This window comes from Dendrobates tinctorius, unplaced genomic scaffold (assembly GCF_039654945.1).
Source record: "Dendrobates tinctorius isolate UK_male_01 unplaced genomic scaffold, ASM3965494v1 ptg000007l, whole genome shotgun sequence".
Classification (NCBI taxonomy): Eukaryota; Metazoa; Chordata; class Amphibia; order Anura; family Dendrobatidae; genus Dendrobates; species Dendrobates tinctorius.
Window position 1 is genome coordinate 12,838,158 of NW_027361675.1, and position 22,350 is coordinate 12,860,507.

Genomic DNA, 22,350 nt, shown 5'->3' on the forward strand with positions numbered 1-22,350 from the left:
TAAGCCCCGGCGAGCAGCAGAATCCGAGAAATGGATTTCTACCCAACCGGGTCATACAGCCACCCCATGTTTAGACTTAGACTTTAGACTTTAAGCTAATTTCATGAGAAGACATACTATAATACTTCCGTCGTCCCTCTTCGAGCTTCCCCCCAAGAGTTATGACTAATAGAAGGTTTTTCATAACTTTCCAAGGGGGGCTTATCCAGCCACCTGGTGAGGTCAGCACAGGGGAAAGGAAAGTTCCTTAGTTTCTGGGCCAAGTATAAAACAGGAACAGCCATTTTGCAGCTTGTTCAGTACTTGGAGGAGGACAGCTAATTACCATCCATGCTGTGGACTGAATCTTGGCCTTTGGGAACCCCTCCCCCCAACTCCACATGGAGTACCATTGACTGAAACATGTAAGGTCATCTTTAATTCATCTTTATTTTGTATTTGCCTGTACATACAGTTAAGTCCATATATATTATGACAGAGACAACATTTTTCTAATTTTGGTTCTAGACATAACCACAATGAATTTTAAACAAAACAATTCAGATGCAGTTGAAGTTCAGACTTTCAGCTTTCATTTGAGGGTATCCACATTAAAATTGGATGAAGGGTTTAGGAATTTCAGCTCCTTAACATGTGCCACCCTGTTTTTAAAGGGACCAAAAGTAATTGGACAATTGACCCCAAGGCTATTTCATGGACAGGTGTGGGCAGTCCCTTCGTTAGGTCATTCTCAATTAAGCAGATAAAAGGCCTGGAGTTGATTTGAGGTGTGGTGCATGTGTGGCGCCCCTGAGGCTTCAGTCGCCACAGAGGTACTGCACCTTCTCCTAAGGTGTGGTACCCCACCATCCAGGTAGGGTGGGAACTCCCTTTCACATTCCAACACCTGCACCCCACACACAGGATAGTTCAGCAGGGACCCATCCATGCTTTATGCTGGAAAGATCATAGGATGCCTTTTGTGGTCCCTGGCGTCGTAACAAGGGAGGTGCTGGGGAGGCGGGTGGAGTTAGATATAAAAGAGAGGGAAGGTGTAGGATTTCAGGTCAGTCAGTAGGTCAGTCTGACAGAGGGTGAGAGAGAAAGGAAGTCACTCAGACAGGAGTGCGGATCCCTGGAAGAGGGATGGAGGAAGGAGTGCTGCAGCTGCCTCAGTGACCTGAGCCAGCTGGCACGTGAGAGGAACAGAAGGAAGGAGACGTAGACTGGAGACTACAGATTCCATAAGAGAGATAGAACAGATCGGTACGAAGGAGAATAGAAGGACAGTGGGAAGCAGGTTGAGAAAGAGAGAGAACCCTTCCAGTCCAGAGCGCAAAGGCCGGGGCCCGGTCCCCGAGGTTGATTGGATCTTTATGTCCGGCAACAGACACCGGAGGAGTAGTGAGCCACTAACGCCTTACTCCCATAATAGACTTGGGACACAACAGCAACTGTATAGTGAGCCGGGATGCAGAGAGGAATCCCCGAAGCAGGCTACAGCTGTCTGTCATACAAGTAGAGACTAGGAACACCTAGAGAGAGGCATTCCAGGGTAACTAAGTACTGGAGTTCAGTAAGGTACATATTGGCGGTGTGTGGAGGGGAGAATCCTATCCTGCCTGGAGGTTGGCTGGGGCCCTGACCTGAAGAGCACAGTGCGGAGGCAAGCATTTGTGTGAACTGCAAACAGTGAGTAAAGCTTTGGTACCGCATACTCTGGTGTCCTCCAGTTATTCCAGCACCGCTACATCTGGGTACCAGCCTCTATACCATTCTGCGCCTCTCCTCATCCATTGCACCTACACTGCCCTGGGACTACAGCTCCACCTGTGGGGAGCTACACCATCTTTGCTGCACCACACCATCAGTCCCAGTGGATCTGCATGCAGCGTTGGCCCAACATCTTACTTGCCAAACACCACGGGTGGCGTCACGAACTATCCAAATAAACTATTACACCATTAACATCACCGCCATTGATATTGGGTGCCCAGGACCACGGACCGGGTCACCGCTGCTGTGACACACATTCCCCCTGACACCGGCCCAGTACCGAGTACCCCACTGCCCTGGGTGTGAGGGGTGACCCATAAACTAACAATGATAGACTGATACAGAGGGGAGAGGACCCTGCCCTTTCGGGTTTCCATGCTACAGGATGGTGGGGAAGGAGACAGTAGGTTGGTGGGTTACAGCAGTTCCGGTGTTGGTTGAGGTGATATCTCCGGTAGTGGTGAGGAGGTAGCGGGGTCATTGCAGGCTGTAGACTTTCTTGAAGAGGTGGGTTTTCAGGTTCCGTCTGAAGGATCCAAATGTGGATGATAGTCGGACATGTTGGGGCAAAGAATTCCACAGGATGGGGACTATTTGGGAGAAGTCTTGGAGGCGGTTTGGGGAGGAGCGAATAAGTGTGGAGGAGAGAAGGAGGTCTTGAGAGGACCGAAGATTACGTGAGGGAAGGTATCGGGAGATTAGTTCAGAGACATATGGGGGAGACAGGTTATAGATGGCCTTGTAGGTCAGTATTAGTAATTTGAACTGGATACGCTGAGGGAATGGGAGCCAGTGAAGAGATTTGCAGAGGGGAGTAGCGAGGAGAAAGATGAATTAGTCGGGCAGCAGAGTTAAGGATGGACTGGAGAGGTGCGAGGGTGTTAGCAGGGAGACCACATAAAAGGATGTTGCAGTAGTAGAGGCGGGAGATGATGAGGGCATGCACAAGTATTTTAGTAGATTGAGGGTTGAGGAAAGGATGGATTCTGGAAATATTTTTGAGCTGGAGGCGACAGGAGGTAGAAAGAGCTTGGATGTGCGGTTTGAAGGACAGGGCAGAGTCAAAGGTTACTCCGAAGAAGTGGACTTCCGGTACTGGGGTAAGCATGATGTCATTAATTGTTATAGGTAGGTCGGGTAAGGAAGATCTGTGAGATGGAGGAAAGATGATGAGTTCAGATTTGGCCACATTGAGCTTGAGGAAGTGAGAGAAGAAGGAGGAGGATATGGCTGATAGACACTCTGGGCAGCAGAGAGGTGACGTCTGGGCCAGAGAGGTAGATCTGAGTGTCATCAGCATAAAGGTGGTACTGGAATCCGTGGGACTTTATGAGTTGCCCCAGACCAAACTAGACCTGGTTCCTGACTGTTGTGTCTGTGCAACTACAGGTTGTGGGCAGGAGGCATCAGTGCCTGCTACATGGACAGCAGACTGGGAAGGTCATAGAGAAGGGGCAGTGGTTTCACCATCAAACACAGATTTTGTACCCAGGCGTTCCACCAACCTACTGGTGTGTTTGGCTGCCATGTGCTTTTGCATATATTTCACCCAGAGTGTCCAGATGACTGTGCTTGCTTCAACAGCACATATACTAAAATTTGAATGATACAGAGAAGATTAGCATGGACCCTGAGCAAGAATGACATGACATCCACCTGAAGTTCAACATTTTGGCTCCTACCATTCAGATTTGCATAAATGATTCCTTTCTAGCCTCCTCTCAATCAATCCAATAGGACTTTTTTTAAAACCATTATTCTAGCTCAATAACACACTAAGGCCGGGGTCACACTTGCGAGAAATTCGCACGAGTCTCGCATCTTAATACCCGACACTGTCTCTGGCACTCGGGACCGGAGCGCTCAGTTGCCTAGAAATACATGCAGCCACACACTCCGGTCCCGAGTGCCAGCGGCAGTGCCATAAATTGAGATGCGAGACTCGTGCGAGTTTCTCGGAAGTGTGACCCCGGCCTAAGTCCCAGAATCTTCAATATGCCCATAATCACTGAGCTTCACTTAATGTAGAAATTACCTCATAAACACATTTTTTGCTTCTGATATAATATTCAGGTGCTTAAAAAAGAATTGACCTACAACAATGGTTTTATAGTTAAAAGATATAACATTTATTGAATGAAAAATTAAGAACATTTAAAATTTCAGAAAATTCCATGCCCCCGAAGAAACAGGGCGAAACGTGTGCGTAGGGCTAAGGAGGAGACAGGTTGTGGACAACCTCGTTTTGTAGCTACACCTAAGGTATACTATGTTTCCTAAACATTATCAGTAAATAGATCTATCTTGATTCTAGATATCTTACCCTTATAGGCTCACCTTGACACTAAGTATGCATCTATTGCAAATAAGATGTCATGAATAAGGAATTCTAGGGGAGGAAATTCAGGGTCTTTGTTGTTTATCAATACATCATGGTCATTTAATGTGCAAATTGCCTCTTCAGAAAGAAAGAGGACTTTTACTCTACAGCGCCACCTATTGGCAGTAGCGATCCTACAAGTCACAATCAACCCTTTAACGAGTCTTGTAATATGACTGAGGATAAAAGCCAAATCAGAATCTCAATTTGCAGACATGGTGTTTTGAGCTATTGGCTCTCATCAGTGCAAAGTATGAGATCTGATTTGGCTAGGTGAGAGGCTCTGGACTGAGGTCTAAGAGGTAAGGTTTCTCCTTGCGGAGAGTGACATGCCAGCTCTGGCTTGTCAAGATAAGGAGGCTTACTCGCCGTGCAATGCTCCTCTGGGAAAATAATATGCAAATTGCCTCTTCAGAAAGAAAGAGGACTTTTACTCTACAGCGCCACCTATTGGCAGTAGCGATCCTACAAGTCACAATCAATCTTAGACCTCAGTCCAGAGCCTCTCACCTAGCCAAGTCAGATCTCATACTTTGCACTGACGAGAGCCAATAGCTCGAAACACCGTGTCTGCAAATTGAGATTCTGATTTGGCTTTTATCCTAAGTCATATTACAAGACTCGTTAAAGGGTTGATTGTGACTTGTAGGATCGCTACTGCCAATAGGTGGCGCTGTAGAGTAAAAGTCCTCTTTCTTTCTGAAGAGGCAATTTGCATATTATTTTCCCAGAGGAACATTGCACGGCGAGTAAGCCTCCTTACCTTGACAAGCCAGAGCTGGCATGTCACTCTCCGCAAGGAGAAACCTTACCTCTTAGACCTCGGTCATTTAATGAGGTTAGAACTTGATGCCATCTAGTGGTGAATAATTTAATAGCACTAGCTTGTTTGATATTTTTCTAAGCAGATTAAATTTTAGATTGAGACTATGGGCCCACGTTGCGTTTAAATCCGGACACTGAAAACCGGACTCCTTCCCAGAAATTGCACGATTTTTCCGCGATTATGATCGCGATTTTGCCGCTGTTTTCGTGTGCGATATTCAAGCACTTTCCAAGCGATTTGAAGCATCACTTGGAAAGTGATTGACAGGTTGGTCATACTCGTCAAACATAGTGTTTGACAAGTGTGACCAGCTTTTTACTATTGAGGCTGCCTATGCGGCATCAATAGTAAAAGAAAGAATGTAAAAAATAATTAAAAAATAAAAAATCGGTGTATATTTACCTTCCGGCGTCCCGCGCTGCATTCCCGTCCTCAGCGTTCCCAGTAATGCCTTGCGAGACCTGTGATGACGTTTGTCTCGCGTTACTATAGCGATCTCGCGAGACCGCTAGAATCACGCGAGACTACGTCATTACAGGGCCTTGCCGCAAGGCATTACTGGGAACGCTTAGGCCGGGAATGCAGCGCCGGACGCCGGAAGGTAAATATACCCCGATTTTTTATTTTTTATTCTTTTTTTACAGGGGTATGGTACCCAGGGCCTGGAGGACAGTCTCCTCTCCTCCACACCGTGGGTACCAACCGCACATGAGACGCTTAACTTCCCGCATGGTGGGCATAGCCACATGCGGGAAGTCAGCGATTCTCATGCATTCCTATGGGTGCGGAATCGCGGCAATTCTTTGCGATTCTGCACAAAAGAATGAGCATGCTGCGAATTTTTTCCGCCATGCGATTCCGCCGCGGAAAAAAGCGCAGCATAGCACAGCATGTGCGGAATGCCATAGGAATGCATGGGGGGCGTTCTGTACACGATTTTTAAACGTTTTCGCGCCGAAAATCGCGGCAAAAATGCTTAAAAATCGCATCGTGGGCACATAGCCCGAATCAGTTTTCTGACCACTATTGGTACTTTACTCACACAAAAAGCCAAGCACTTTTATTAATGACTATACTAGTTTGTTCATAAAAATCCTCTATTTATTTTGGCTTATATGATTGATAAAAGATTTAAGAAAATATAAGAACCTTGTATACTAGTTTGCTACATTTTGATTTATTCCTGTACCTTCTTTTTTTCCACAACTTTTTTCTGAAATTTTAAATGTTCTTAATTGTTCATTCCATAAATGTTATATATTTTAAATATAAAACCATCGTTATCGGTCACTTCTATTTTTGCACGTGAATATTATTTCAGAAGCAAAAAAATGCGTTTATGACATAATTCCAGTTTGCAAGCTAATTAGGCGTACTATGCTGCATCCTGCTGTAGGTTTTAAAGATCTTAAAGGGAAAAAAAAGTATCATTTCCACATTCACTCTCCCTAAGTTCGGGAGATGGACATGCGGCGCCATCTATTTCTTCAAGAGTCTTCAGATGACTGTGCTTGCTTTGGCAGCACATATGCTAAAATTGGAATGATACAGAGAAGATAAGTATGGCCCCTGCACAAGGATGACACGCAAATTCAAGAAGCGTTCCATATTTTACTTGTCATGTTTTCGAACAGATGAAATTGAAGGATGTGCCCATGCAGATAGAAAGCTTTATCATACTTTTCCAAGTCCACTTGAAGTTCAAAATTTTGGCTTCTCTCATTCAGATTTGCATAACTGATTCTGTTTTGGCCTCCTCCTAGGGGAGGCTTTAGGCTTTACTAGCTTCACTCAGTCTGTGTTATTGGCAACCATATTAGAGAGCAGTTGGTAGCCGCCACACCATACTAGTGTGGGATATAGGGAGTTACTATATCGTGAGCATAGCAAAAAAAGGGGTTATATCACGACGTCTCCTCATACACACTGATCAAGTGTATCTTTCAAAAAGGCGGCTTAGGTAGGGGCCGCCCTATTAGATTGGTACACTAGTTACCATTGAATTCCTCACCTTGCCCCCTGGTTTTGCCACTGTACCCATGCACAGCAGTGCTCACGGTCATTGACTATTCAGACAAGTTCAGCCTGGCTCCATTCAATTGAATTGCAGAAATGGTGGTGGGGTGTCAGTGAACAAAGATATGTTCTGATGGGGGTGAAGGAATGCCTAGCTTTTAGGTGCAGAGTGTGAACAGATGTAATAGATTATGGAACAAACAGTAAAACTTCACGAGCTTTATTTCCATCTAGTGGTAACGTTGGGAAATCACTGGTGACAGGGGGGGAAAGGAAATGCTGACGTAGCCCAGCAGATTGCAGGCCAGTGAGGGAGTAACTGTTCTGTATTCTTGTACTCACCCAGCCCGAAGAGGAAAACATCATCCAGTGGCTTCCATTTTGCAGACGTAATCGGTAAATTCATTATTACGGATAATTCTATTTACTGTACATGGGTTGTCGCCCACTTGCATGCAGCTGATATGTCTGGGGTCGTGGTATTGAGAATGCCTCAGTGCTTTCCAGCAAACTTCATCCTATCTGCAAGTGTCTGCAACATTTTTCGGGATTATTTACATGTATTAAAGGGAATGTTTTATTACAAAAACGCTATTTATCTGCAGATATAAGGTAAATAGCATTAGAACCCCGATACTGTGAGTGACAGTCTGTCTGCAGCGTGTGGGTACAGAGCGAGGTGTGATCGCAGCCGTGCTTCCGTTATACTGATCGGTAACGTACGCACTCCCCTGCACCGTCCCAGTGACTTGGAGGGAGCGGTTACACGGTCAATACACTGCGCATAAATCTGCATTTTCTCCTCAAGCCAGCCACACAGGATTTTAATGCTGTTTATGTGCAAACTAAGGCTGGAGACACACTACAGATTTTAAAATTGGTGCGATTTTGTTCCTGAAAAGTCGGACAAGTGTCATGCGTTCTTCAGGAGCGTACAATGCAATTTTTAACATTTAAATGACATCCGATTTAGGGCAGAGACAGACTGCTGTATTTCTCGTGCGAGAATCGCAACATAAAGCTTGTACTGACTGTCGGCTCTCCTGACAGCGGCATAGAAATACATCATACTGTCTTGCTCAGGTCAGGAGAGGTGCCGGGCCAGTCTGTGCAGTGCGATGCAATTCTTGCATGAGTAATACAGCAGTCTGTCTCTGCCCCTTACATCCTAATGCAGTGCGATTGTGATCAGATTGCAATGCAATTTTAACATGCGCTTTTACATAAAGCAATTCTCTGTCATTTACACATTGCTTTCCAAGGAAATATCCTTCAAGATATAGATATATGTGTGTGTGTGTGTGTGTATATATATATTATACTTTATATATATATATATAGAGAGAGATTAGAAAGATATAGATAGATACAAAAGCATATATATATATATATATATATATATATATAAAATGTGGTGTAGTGACCACTGTGTCCGCTAGGGGGCGCTGTGTGGGTGTCCCAGGACAGGCGTAGAAGCATTTCCAGTGTCCTGATAGGAGTAGGATGCTGAATGATCGTAATGTATCTCAAGGTGGGTGGCCTTGGGAGGAAGGCTTGATTATGTGCTGATCAGCAGAGCTGATCTTTTGTGCCAATGTGTTAGGGAGAGCTACCTACCAATCCACCCAGGGGTGTGTCTAAAAACGCCTGTAGTAAAAGACTATGTGAGTGTGTAAAGGACCTGTGATGAGGTCATAGCCATCTGACCCGGTGGGCGTGGCTACGGACCATATAAGGTGGCCAGGTTAGGTCACATGGGTGAATGCTTGGACCCGGTTGGTCCATATGGAAGGTCCCGTGTGGCTGCCTTCCTGAGTGCCTGTGTGCATAATGGCTGCACGTGTCTGAGAGTTCCCAGGAGAGGGAATGAACGTCTGCAGTATGGAGAAGCAGCCATGAGGTAAACCCGGACAGGGGATATAACTGTGAGGCTAGAAAGCCTGCGTATTGGACATTGCATTAACTGCATGACTACAGGGCTAACAGAGGGGAGCTCTGTCATGGACGCTATGCTGTTGATATATACTTTATGTTGCTGGTCATGGTTTATGATGCCTAAATAAACTGCATGGACTGTTATGGTTTTATGGAAAACCCGTGCCGGATCTGATTATTTGGCTGCCAAGCGAGTGTCCCCAACATTAGAGACAAGCGCTACCTTACAATTGGTGGAGAATGCTATGGGCAGTGTTTGTAGCCTTGTTGCTAGGGGCAACGGAAGAGGACTGCAAAATTTGGTTGCTAAGGGCAACGGTTTCCAAAAGCACGCTGAGCCAGGAGGGCAGACGGTCGTGAAAGCCGTGTGATATGCTGACTAAGGTCAGTGGAAAAGACTTATAGGACACCTCTGCGGTAGAGGGGTCCGAGAACCTGCGCGGCTGGCAGGTGACGGTCGTGAAAACCGTGTGATGCGCTGACCGGGGTCAGAGAAAGAGACTGTGGATTGCTATAGGGTGCCTCTGTGGATAAGAGGTACCCGAGAACCTGTGTGGCCAACACAGGTAACGGACAGGTGTCCGTGTTGTACTGATTGGGGTCAGTGAGAAAGACTGTGTACCTGGAGGGTTCAGTGAGCAAGGTCCTGGAGGGTCAGTGTTGGGAGGTTCTGGGAGAAGAATCGGATCCCTGGAGCACATGGTATGACCTTGAACCTGGTGAGGCGTAAGTGTTGGACAGTATCAGGTGGATACGGATGTCCTGAATAGCACCCGCCGAACCCTGGACCTGGTGAGGCCGGTGTGTTGGGAAACCCTGGGAGGAGGGTTGGCTCCCTGAATAGCACTCGGTGCACCATGTGTGTTGGACGGTCTCAGGAGGAGACGGCCATCCTGAAGAGCACAGACAGGACACATGAGTTTTGTGTTGCATGTATGTTTTTTTTCTTTTCCCTCTCGTCAGCCTGCGGTGGCTCAGTGGGGGTCAAGAAGGTGACAAGCGGCTGGCTGTAACTCGGCGGGGTTACAAAGGTGACAAGCGGCTTGCTGTAACTCGGCGGGGTTACGAAGGTGACAAGCAGCTTCCTGTAACTCGGCGGGGTTACGAAGGTGACACCAGCAGCTGTGTGTGAGCGGCAGCCGGAGGTGTCGGAGATCGGTGACAGCAGGAGCTGTGGTGGTGCCAGCAAGAACTTGTGTGGTATCGTTAAAGACATAAACTGTTTTGGTGTGAACTGTGGTCTAAGGTGATCTGTAGAACAGACATGGGGAAATCCCGAAAGGGGATGGTAGCCCAAAAGGGGGTGAAGTCCCAGAGGGGGCGGTGGCCCAAATCGGGATGGTAGCCCGCAAACGGGTGGAGTCCCAGAGGGGGGCAGTGACCCAAATTGGGGTGGTCCAGAAAGGGGCCGGTTTGTCTGGGAAACCGCAGTGTGTGTGTATGACTTTGTCAGAATGTGGGATATTCTTTCCAGGTAATGACGGGCCGCAGGTGTGTACCGTGATGCTGCACCGGGAAGGAGTCTCTGGTAGGCTGGACTCAAAGAGTCAGGTGACTCTGACAGGAACTTCTCTCATTTTCTGTCTGACCGAGAAAATGGTCCAGGTTCGCTGTAAACATGGGGTCACGGTGAGCTATGTGGTAGACAGAGTAATGTTTGAGGGGTCCACAAGTGGTGAGTGCCAAGGTGGTGGGATACCACCTGACTTAGTGTATGCCTTTGAGAGGGGCCGGGACTTTGTTTTGTTTGATGACGTATGGTGGGACGATGGAGACGTTTCGACTGTGGGGCCAACAGATGTTGAGACGGTGACGCCTCCTAAAGTGGACAGGTCTGATGTAGAAGTGACCGGAAGAAGGGGTACATCTGACCAACTTACGGACCTAGCGTCTCGTGACATGATGGATGGTGGCCTGACTGACGAGACAGCTGGGGTAGAAATACGGTTAGACGGTAACGGGAGGGTTCACTCAGCTGACGGGACTGACCCAGTGGTACCTTTTGACAATATAATTAAAGAAGTAGTGGTGCGACACGTGATGGCCAAAAGGGAACAGGATCGTGAGATACAGCTGATAAAAGAGACAGTGGAAGAACATGTCAAACGAGAAAGAATCTTGAGACAACTGGCCGAGCACAGGGTGGAGGGGCTCGAGAAAGAAGTCTTGGAGCTCAGAGGTCACCTGTCCACCTGGCAAAGTGTGAACAAGACCCTAAGGGAAGAGATGGAAGAACTCAGAGGATTAGTAAAAGATCTTCTGCGGGAGAAGAGCTTGGATGAAGATTTACAGAGGCCTGGCCCGAGTGATAACATGACGGAACTGCCAGTACCCATCTTGGCAAAGGGTCGTGAAGAGATAAAATCTTGTGAAGTTTGTGATCTAAGAGCTGAAGAAGGCAGTCACCCGGTCAGGTCAACTGTAGTGAGGGAAGTGTCTGTGGTAAAGCTAGAGCCTTCTGTCCAGGAAGAGAGCAAGACCAAGGCCTTCAAATCTGTGATCAAGGTACCCGAAGACATGCAAGAAGCCTGTGCTGAGGAAGGTGTGCATGAGGCTTTCAAAAGGCGGTCAAAGCGAGTAAGGTGCACTGGGCACCTGAGACTCGGCAGTTGGTGATAATATCAGCCAGCCAGAGAAGATACAGCAAACCGGGTAGCTGTCCTGGAAGAGATGCATTTGCAATGTCTCCACATCAAACAGTTGGTCAGGCGGAGTAATATTCTAAGCTGCTCGACGCCTAGAGTTAGCAAGGGAGGCTATGGATCGTCTGGGTTTGCAGAAAGATGTAGTTCTGGTACCCAAAGGTCTGATTGGGAGAATCATTGGAAGTCTCGGGAAGGTAATGCAAGACCTTGTAAATATCTCCGGTGTGGTGAGGGTGAGGATCCTTCCTGATGATGAAGACCAGGTATCCAGTAAAGAGGCCTTGGTGCCCATCATGGTGGTTGGCTCCGTGGAAAGCCTGAGAAACTTTCGGATGCTCTTGGAGTATCGAGTGGGGTACCTGCAAGAAATTGAGCAGTTGAGGCTGGACCGTCTGCGGATCAATAAAGAGGTATGGAACACCAGGTGGCAGCCGCCTGAAACCCAAGATGTAAGGACCCGAAGGGTTCCTCCAAGTAGTGATATGGCAGATGGCCGAAGAATGTCAGCAAGTGGCAGTGCGACGGGTAGTACAAGGCTGAGAGACCTTAGGCCCTGGGAGACAAAACAGTGTCTGACGACGCAGACAGACCGTGACTGGAAGGTCAAAGACCAAGACCGATATTCTGAGTGCTGGGGGCAGGGGAGGCCTAACATAGGGATGAGGCCGTATGACAGACGGAGACTGTTCTCTCGACCTGTGGGGCAAGGTGTAATGAGTGCCAGGTCGTGAGATCCCAGAGTAATGTTGTGTGTTCAACCCCACAAGTTTGAACAGATGGGGGAGGTATGTGGTGTAGTGACCACTGTGTCCGCTAGGGGGCGCTGTGTGGGTGTCCCAGGACAGGCGTAGAAGCATTTCCAGTGTCCTGATAGGAGTAGGATACTGAATGATCGTAATGTATCTCAAAGTGGGTGGCCTTGGGAGGAAGGCTTGATTATGTGCTGATCGGCAGAGCTGATCTTTCGTGCCAATGTGTTAGGGAGAGCTACCTACAAATCCACCCAGGGGTGTGTCTAAAAACGCCTGTAGTAAAAGACTATGTGAGTGTGTGAAGGACCTGTGATGAGGTTATAGCCATCTGACCCGGTGGGCGTGGCTACGGACCATATAAGGTGGCCAGGGTAGGTCACATGGGTGAATGCTTGGACCCGGTTGGTCCATATGGAAGGTCCCATGTGGCTGCCTTCCTGAGTGCCTGTGTGCATAATGGCTGCACGTGTCTGAGAGTTCCCAGGAGAGGGAATGAACGTCTGCAGTATGGAGAAGCAGCCATGAGGTAAACCCGGACAGGGGATATAACTGTGAGGCTAGAAAGCCTGCGTATTGGACATTGCATTAACTACATGACTACAGGGCTAACAGAGGGGAGCTCTGTCATGGACGCTATGCTGTTGATATGAACTTTATGTTGCTGGTCATGGTTTATGATGCCTGAATAGACCGCATGGACTGTTATGGTTTTATGGAAAACCCGTGCCGAATCTGATTATTTGGCTGCCAAGCGAGTGTCCCCAACATTAGAAACAAGCGCTACCTTACAATATATATATAAATATGTGAGTGAGAGAAATAATCTGGGCTTTGTGGGTGCAGCTTACTGTACACATATTTAATTAATGATTATTTTTCTGGAAAAAAATGGTGTGGGGTTCCCACATAATTTTTCACACCAGCAGAGGGAAATCAGATGGCTGAGGCAAATTTTTACAGCCTGGGAAGGGGGTAATACCCATGGAGATTCCCAGACTATCAATATCCGCTCACAACTGTATGCTTAGCGTTTCCTGGTTATTAAACTAAATTTTAAAAAAATTATAAAGGGTCCCCCCATAATTAATAACCAATAAAAGCTAGGCAGACATCTGTAGACTGATACTAATAGCCTGGAAGGGGCCATGGATATTGTCCCCCGGCAAAAATATCATCACTCATCCGCTCCAGAAAAGGCACATCCATAAGATGTGTCAAATCTGGCACTTAGCCTCGCTCTTCCCACTTGTCCTGGTATGGTGGCAAGTGGGGTGATAGTTGGGGGGTTGATGTCACCTTTGTATTGTCAGGTGACATCAAGCCCAGAGGTCAGTAATGGAGAGGCATCTATAATACACCCCCATTACTAACCTCATAGTCATATTTTATAAAAAAAATACACACACCCAGAATAAAGTCCTTTAATTGAAATAGTGACAGAGACTCCTTCAATCAATCTTAATGAAACCATACTTACATCATCGCCCATTTCAGTGAAGCCTTTGTTCCCTGTAAGAGAATTAAAATAATAAGCAACCATATTCCTCACCTGTCCGCCAAGAAGATGATAATCCATTTGTCCTGCGACAGGTCTAGCTCCGCTACAGCTAGATGGCAGGCTGCTCAGCGTCTCATGGTGAACTCGTATGACCTGACTGACATCACTATGAGTGTGAGAAAGTTTGAGGTGCTGTCAGAAAGGTCCTGTAAGTTCACAGCCAATTAACTCACTTAACTTAACTGACGTCAGCGTAAGTGCTGTTACAACTTTTCCCTAACTTTCTCAGTTACGTGAAGAGAGTTAATTAGCTGTGAAATTCCAGGACCTTTCTGATGGCACCGTGAGTGTGTGAACTTTCTCACGCTCGTGGGAATGTCAGTCAGGTCATACAAATTCACTGTGAGAAACTGAGCAGCGGTAGCATACACTGCTCAATGTCTCTGCTGGATGGCAAGCTGCATAGTCGCATCATGATAGATAGATGCCTCTTATAGAGGCATCACCATTACTAACCTCTGAGTTTGATATCAGCTGACAATAAAAAGGTGACATCAATCCCCCCCAACTATCATCCCACTTGCCACCGCACCAGGAGGCTAAGTGCCAGAACTGGTGTATCTTATACTGTAGATTCGCCTTTTCTGGGGCGACTGAGAGATTATGCTTTAGCTTGGGGGATGCAGTATCCATGACCCCTTCCTATTAATTTCAGCAGCTATTTGCCTAGCCTTTGCTGGTTATTAATTATAGGAGGACCCTATGTCTTTTGTTTGAGGGAGCCATTTTAATAATCAGGAAAGGCCAAATATACAGTAATGACCTGATATTAATAGCCTAGGAAGCTCCATGGGTATTACCCCCTTCCCAGGCTATAAACATCAGTCCCCAGCCATCTGCTTTCCCTCTGCTGGTTATGAAAATTACACAGGAGGCCATGCCATTTTTTTCAGAAAATAATTTATTTAGTAATAAAATACATTTACAGTAATCTACACAACACTGTACTAATTATTTATGTGACTGACATCTTTATATCTATGTTTTATGTGTATATATCTATTTTATCTATTCTGTCGGGTCACACTGTGATTTTACTGTAGGTGGCAGATGAACTGAAGGCTTTTCAAGCAACATTGGTGTGTAAAAATCCGACAGCACTCATATGGACCAAGTTCTCTGCGATTTTTTTTCTCGCACCCATTGACTTCTATTGCTGAATGCAATCCGAATACAGTCGCAGAATGCTGACATTTTTTCTCTAGTCCAATCGTGATGAACACACAATGATAGCATAACATTGGTCCAAATGCAATACGATTTTTAATCGGATTGCTTTCGTCCAATTTCATTGCCAGTGGAAATGAGCCCTAACCCTATATATCTGCAGGTAAACAGAGTTTTTTGGTGATGTCAGGTTTACCTTAAGTTAAGCACAAAAGGTTTGTTGTAAAAGGGGTTCTGTATCATATGGTGATAGCTGTATAAGCAACAATCAGGATGTAGTCAATAGAGGGCAGTATTCAGCACTACTCAGTAGGGTCAGCCACTGCCAGGAGGGCTTCACAGCTGATTCTACATGTCACAATGATGCTTTATAACCAAACAATCCGTGTACAGAAAGGAAGCTATGCCCTAAGTTCACCGAATAATGAAACTTCTTTATTTCATTAAATCCATTGTAGAGAACAGGAATAAAAGCAAGCAGGACACAGGATTCAACCTACGCATCTCCAAATGCCTTCTCAAGGCTTAGATCACGGGAGAACTTCATTACGTTCAAATCCCCTTCACTGCATCACCTGTCACCCAAATAAGAAGAACCTAATACAGATGATATATGAAATCTCTGTTGTGGCTCTGCAGCTGATGGAGGCTGCAGATACTGTTATGCTGTTGTATTATTAATTGCACTGACATCCCACTGAGAACCATACAACTAGCGCTACAAAGCTGCATAAAAAGGTTATGTCACAATGTATTTTTTTCAAATTTATTTTATGCCCCTAGAAGGCCCCAACGGAATTAGTCAACAGATCCATAGAACCCCAGGTCATGAAGACCCTTTGAAACAAAAAATGCCTTTGAAAACTAGGTGGCACCAAACAGTGCAAGAAATTGCTCCCCTCTAGATCATTTTATAACTGATCAAAGTGAGTGGGAGCTGAACTGCAGTATCCAAGAATGGCCACTACACAATGTATGGCACTGTGGTGTTCTGGCTCCGTACACTGTTTGCTTCCAGCTGCGGTGGGAGCTGCAAACATTTGATCGATGTGGGTGCCAGATGTTGGACGTGGGTGCCAGATGTTGGACAGCTACCAATCTCACATTGACCTACAGTGGGAAAAAAAGTATTTAGACAGGCTCTAACTGTGCAAGTTCTCCCACTTAAAAAGATAAGAGAGGCCTCTAATTGACCTCATAGGTAGACCCAGAGGCGTATCTAGGCTTTCTGGCACCCGGGGCAAGAATTTGGTTTGGCGCCCCCCCCCCCAAGTACATATGCGACTTGCACAGTTAGTCATGTACCCACGAGCTGCTCTCCCTAATGCTCTCAATGTTCAGTAAAAAACTGAAAGCTGGAAGAGAAGCTCGTTGTCACAGGACCATAACTATGAAAATCGCATATGAGTGAAGTGTCCGTGTGATGACTACTGGAACCTGCAGAGCTGAATCCTGACATTGCAGCTTCTGAATTCTCACAACTAATGCACTGCACACTTTTAGGATTCTCCCTTGCCGATATACAGTCATGTCAGCACAAGTATGTGATTTGTATACTGGCCACATTCCGACTAGACGTGCCCAGCCTTGCTCCGTTCATTTTCACTGAGTGAGGCCACACATGTCTAGTCAGCATGTGACCGTATGTATGTAAATTACCGGCACGAGAGAATCCTGACAGCGTTCAGTGAGCACTGTGAGAATTCAGAAGTCTGCAGTCACATAGAATGTCTGCAGACTCAGCACAAACCTGGACAACCCCTTTAATGTTCCTAACAAATAAAAACATGAGAATTAGTCAGTATCACAAATAATATTTACATCCAGGTACCTTATAGATGACGTCGTCTCTGAAGTCGTTCTTCTTTTCTTCTTCTTGTCCAGACCCCATGATGAGTTTTCTCATCCACAGCCGTCTTTGCAGACTTCCATCTTCTCCGGTCTTCTGCAGCAAATCCCCACACGATGCCCTTAAAGATAGAAGTGTCATTATAATGCCCCTAAATACAAATATCTGCAATATACTGTCACCTCACACTATTCCCCTCCCTCCTCATACTGTCTCCTCATATATTTACCCCCTCACTCTCTATACTGTCTGCTCACACATATCCCCGACTCCCCATACTGTGTCCACATGCATTCACCCGTTCGCACCCCTTACTGTCTGCACCCATCCCCCATACTGTTTCCTCATACATGCTCTTCATTTTGTGTCCTCAAATCTCCCCACACACATTAAATACCATCCCCACTCCAAATCCCCCCCATCCCCAATCCCCCACACACATTAAGTACCCCCCATCCCCACTCAATAACCTCTCGTCCCTACTCCCAAATCCCCCCACACATTATGTACCCCCACTCCAAATCCCCCCACACATTATGTACCCCCCACTCCAAATCCCCCCATCCCCTATCCCCCACACACATTAAGTACACCCATCCCCACTCAATAACCCCTCGTCCCTACTCCCAAATCCCCCCACACATTATGTACCCCCACTCCAAATCCCCCCACACATTATGTACCCCCCACTCCAAATCCCCCCATCCCCCACACACATTAAGTACACCCATCCCCACTCAATACCCCTCGTCCCTACTCCCAAATCCCCCCACACATTATGTACCCCCACTCCAAATCCCCCCACACATTAACCCCTCCACACATTAACCCCCATTTCCACTCATTAATCCCCCATCTCCACTCATTAATCCCCCATCTCCACTCATTAATCCCCATCTCCACTCATTAACCCCCACACTCATTAACCCCAATCCCCACATTAACCCCCCACTCATTAACCCCCATCCCCACATTAATCCCATCTCCACTCATTAACCCCCACACATTAACCCCCATCTCCACACATTAACCCCCCACTCATTAACCCCATCTCCACTCATTAACCCCCACACATTAACTCCCATCTCCACTCATTAACCCCCATCTCCACTCATTAACCCCCACACATTAACCCCCATCTCCACTCATTAACCCCCACACATTAACCCCCATCTCCACTCATTAACCCCCATACATTAACCCCCATCCCCACATTAACCCCCATCTCCACTCATTAACCCCCATCTCCACTCATTAACCCCCATCCCCATACATTAACCCCCATCTCCACATTAACCCCCATGTCCACTCATTAACCCCCATCTCCACTCATTAACCCCCATCTCCACTCATTAACCCCCATCTCCACTCATTAACCCCCACACATTAACTCCCATCTCCACTCATTAACCCCCATCTCCACTCATTAACCCCCACACATTAACCCCCATCTCCACTAATTAACCCCCACACATTAACCCCATCTCCACTCATTAACCCCCATACATTAACCCCCATCCCCACATTAACCCCCATGTCCACTCATTAACCCCCATCTCCACTCATTAACCCCCATCCCCATACATTAACCCCCATCTCCACATTAACCCCCATGTCCACTCATTAACCCCCATCTCCACTCATTAACCCCCATCTCCACTCATTAACCCCCATCTCCACTCATTAACCCCCATTCCCATACATTAACCCCCATCCCCATACATTAACCCCCATCCCCACATTAACCCCCATGTCCACTCATTAACCCCCATCCCCACTCATTAACCCCCATCCCCACATTAACCCCCATGTCCACTCATTAACCCCCATGTCCACTCATTAACCCCCATGTCCACTCATTAACCCCCATCTCCACTCATTAACCCCCATCCCCATACATTAACCCCATCCCCACATTAACCCCCATGTCCACTCATTAACCCCCATCTCCACTCATTAACCCCCATCCCCATACATTAACCCCATCCCCATACATTAACCCCCATCCCCACATTAACCCCCATGTCCACTCATTAACCCCCATCTCCACTCATTAACCCCCATTCCCACATTAACCCCCATCCCCACATTAAGCCCCATCTCCGCTCATTAACCCCCATCCCCACATTAACCCCCATCTCCACACATGAACACCCCCTATCTCCCATCTTCGCTGGTTCTTCAGCTCCACAGAGGAGCACACTTACCACCAGCGTTCGCTCTGGGCACCGGGAGTGACGTCAGCAGCGTGATCACATTACCTGATCACGCTGCTGACGTCGCTCTGACCCGGCGGTCAGAGCTTCAGTTGTACTGGCGTCTGTATAGATGCCAAGTACAATTGCTGCCTGGGAGTCGGCGTGGCCTCCTTCTCTGCGTCGGCTGTCAGCTTGACAGCCGACACAGAGAACCGCCGACTCCCAGGACTGTTAGCGGCAGAACGCAGCCGCCGGGGGGGAGATACTGCGGACCGCTGCATTAGGCGGCCGGGCGGCCCGGCTGCCCCCCCCTGGATACGCCTCTGGGTAGACCACAACTATGAGAGTCAAAATGAGAAATCAAATCCAGAAAATCACCTTGTCTAATTTGGCAACATGTATTTTGCAAATTATGGTGGAAAATAAGTATTTGGTCACCTAAAAACATGCAAGATTTCTGGCTCTCACAAACCTGTAACTTCTTCTTTAAGAGGCTCCTCCGTCCTCCACTCACTACCTGTAGTAATGGAACCTGTTTGAATTTGTCAGTATAAAAGACACCTGTCCACAACCTCAAACAGTCACACTCCAAACTCCACTATGGTGAAGACCAAAGAGCTGTCAAAGGACACCAGAAACAAAATTGTAGCGCTGCACCAGGCTGGGAAGACTGAATCTGCAATAGGCAAGCAGCTTGGTTTAATGAAATCAACTGTGGGAGCAATAAAAAAAAATGGAAGACATATAAGACCACTGATAATATCCCTCGATCTAGGGATCCACGCAAGATCTCACCCCGTGGGAACAAATTGATCAAAAGAACGGTGAGCAAAAATCCCAGAACCACACAGGGGGACTGTTCTGCCCATTCATGTGCAGCAACAAATTTCTTAAGCGCAGTTCCAGCTATGGCCATTAGATGTCATAATTGTTCTCTTTTCTGTTCATAGGTTTAGAATCCTTTCTCTTTAATAGTTGTTCTATTTAGAACCGCCCCTTCAGGTTTCCCGGGCTTGGAAGCTTGTAGCCATTTTCTCTACTCACATGTGTCCTGCTCTCTGCAAAATCACTGCTTCTGTCAAGCGGATTCCAGTGAGGGTTTAATACAGTTATGTGTTGTGCTATGTATCTGTGTTAACTAGCCATAATGCAGCCCCCATGATATGTGCAATGTATTTCCGGCTCCTTGTAATGCTTTTGCTCTGCATGTAGTTAGATGTATCCTGTTCAGTTAGTGCAATGCTGGCATCCTTAAGTTGCTTAGATATCTTTCTTCACTGCATTGTGTGTTGTATTACTCAACCTCTGTAATAATACCTGCTACTGTTATAATAGCACCGTGTTACTGCTGTGTTGTTATCTGCCAGTACTGATGTATTGTACTGTCTGTTTCTTTATAGTTTTTACCAGATCTCATCCACAATTGTGTTCACCAATCTCCTCCACTATATCATCCATTATTATCTACCATTGTTGTTCACATCATCTCAATAAATATAGACTTAAGCACCCATGCAGTCTTTTTACTGGGAGTGTATGAAGGGTTTAGCTGTATGCTGGAATCCACACAGCATCATACGTGGAAGAAGGCAGAACAGGGACCTAGTGAATGACCTGCAGAAAACATTGTTTTGGCGCAGTGTCCAACATTCATCTACAGAATACCACACTTTTTATTTATTGCCTAAAATTCATAAGGACGCGCAGACTCCCCCTGGCCGACCGATTATCTCAGGAAGGGGTAATTATCTGGAGCATGTGAATCGGTGGATAGATTCCAAGCTACAGCCACTAGTGGAGGGGTTGCCATCATTTTTAAAAGACACCGGAGAGTTGCTGAGGCGGGTGGATGGCCTTCAATTGGATGAGGATATGATGCTGGTGACAGGTGACGTTGAGTCCCTGTACACCAGCATCCGGCATGAAGATGGCATCAGAGCAGCTAAATTTTTTCTGAGCATGTCGAACCTGCCTCTGGATATAAGAGAACTGATTATTGAACTTCTTAGGTTCACATTATTTCATAATTTTTTTTGTTTTTAAGGGGTCTTTCTTCCTGCAGCTCCAGGGAACAGCGATGGGGGCATCCTTTGTCCCTGCGTATGCCAACCTATTCCTGGGGCTGTGGGAGAGAGACCTCTTCCTGCCAGATCAAATGTCGCCGATGTGCAGCGTTCTTTCCTGGACGCGGTACATCGACGACATTTTTCTTTTCTGGCAGGGTACGCTGGATGGGCTTGAGAGATTTATGTTATCCCTCAATGAGAATGAATTAAACATCTTCATCACATATAAATACCACCCACGTACCATTGAATTTTTGGATGTACTATTGTGTAAAGATGACAGAGGCGAGGTGCAGACAAGCATTTTCAGAAAACCGACATCAACTAACATGCTATTAAATGCCACCTCATCCCATCCGGGACACATGATTCAATCCGTCCCTACAAGGCAGTTTCTACGATTACGTAGGCTTTGCTCCACAGAGGAGGAGTTTTTTAAACAAGCTGATGATTTGAGTCAGACTGAGAGAATGTGGTTTTAGTAACCGCATGATCAAAAAAGCCTTCAATAGGGCCAAATATTCGTCTCGGAACGATCTGTTATATGGTAGTAAACGGAGAGGAGAGCAAAATGTCGTAAGGTTTGTAACGGACTTCCACTCACAATTTGCCCAAATGAGAAAAATCATGGATAAATCATGGCATATCTTAAAGGCGGATCTGGTGATCTCCAAACTTATTCCTGATAGGGTTGCCATCGCAGCCAGAAGATCTAGAAATTTACGGGACTGGCTGGTTCACAGCCATTACACTGGAGTCCCAATTCATTCTTTTCTTGACCAAGTGACGGTACGAATGGAATCGTCTTCATGTGGCCGCTGCGTTGCCTGTGTTAACATGGATCGTGCCGATACGTTTTCTAACCAAGAGGGCTCCCGCGAATTTAAAATCAGAAAACGCATTAGATGCGTGAGTAAAAATGTTATCTATTATGCGGTGTGCCCGTGCCGAAAGATTTATGTAGGCATGACAACAAGGCAGTTTAAAATACGTGTGAGACAACACGTTCTTGGTATTGAGGCAGCAGTGGCCACTGAAGATGTATTATCTCTGAAGACAATTCCTCGCCACTTTAGGAAGTATCATGACTGCGATGGGAACCACCTTAGGTTTAGGGGTATCGATATGTTGGAGCTAGGCATACATGGGGGTTGTGTTTCCAAGAGACTGGTCCAGTTGGAGTCCAGATGGATTTGGACTCTC

At 46.6% G+C, this 22,350-nt stretch overlaps 2 non-coding genes across 2 annotated transcripts; both read left to right on the forward strand.

Annotated features, from left to right (window-relative positions):
* Positions 1-3,323: 3,323 nt before the first annotated feature.
* LOC141089136 (U6 spliceosomal RNA) lies at positions 3,324-3,431 on the forward strand. Its single transcript, XR_012232187.1, has one exon. It is a non-coding gene; the product is annotated as a U6 spliceosomal RNA (small nuclear RNA).
* Positions 3,432-6,468: 3,037 nt separating this feature from the next.
* LOC141089130 (U6 spliceosomal RNA) lies at positions 6,469-6,575 on the forward strand. The gene has a single exon (XR_012232185.1). It is a non-coding gene; the product is annotated as a U6 spliceosomal RNA (small nuclear RNA).
* Positions 6,576-22,350: the final 15,775 nt, after the last annotated feature.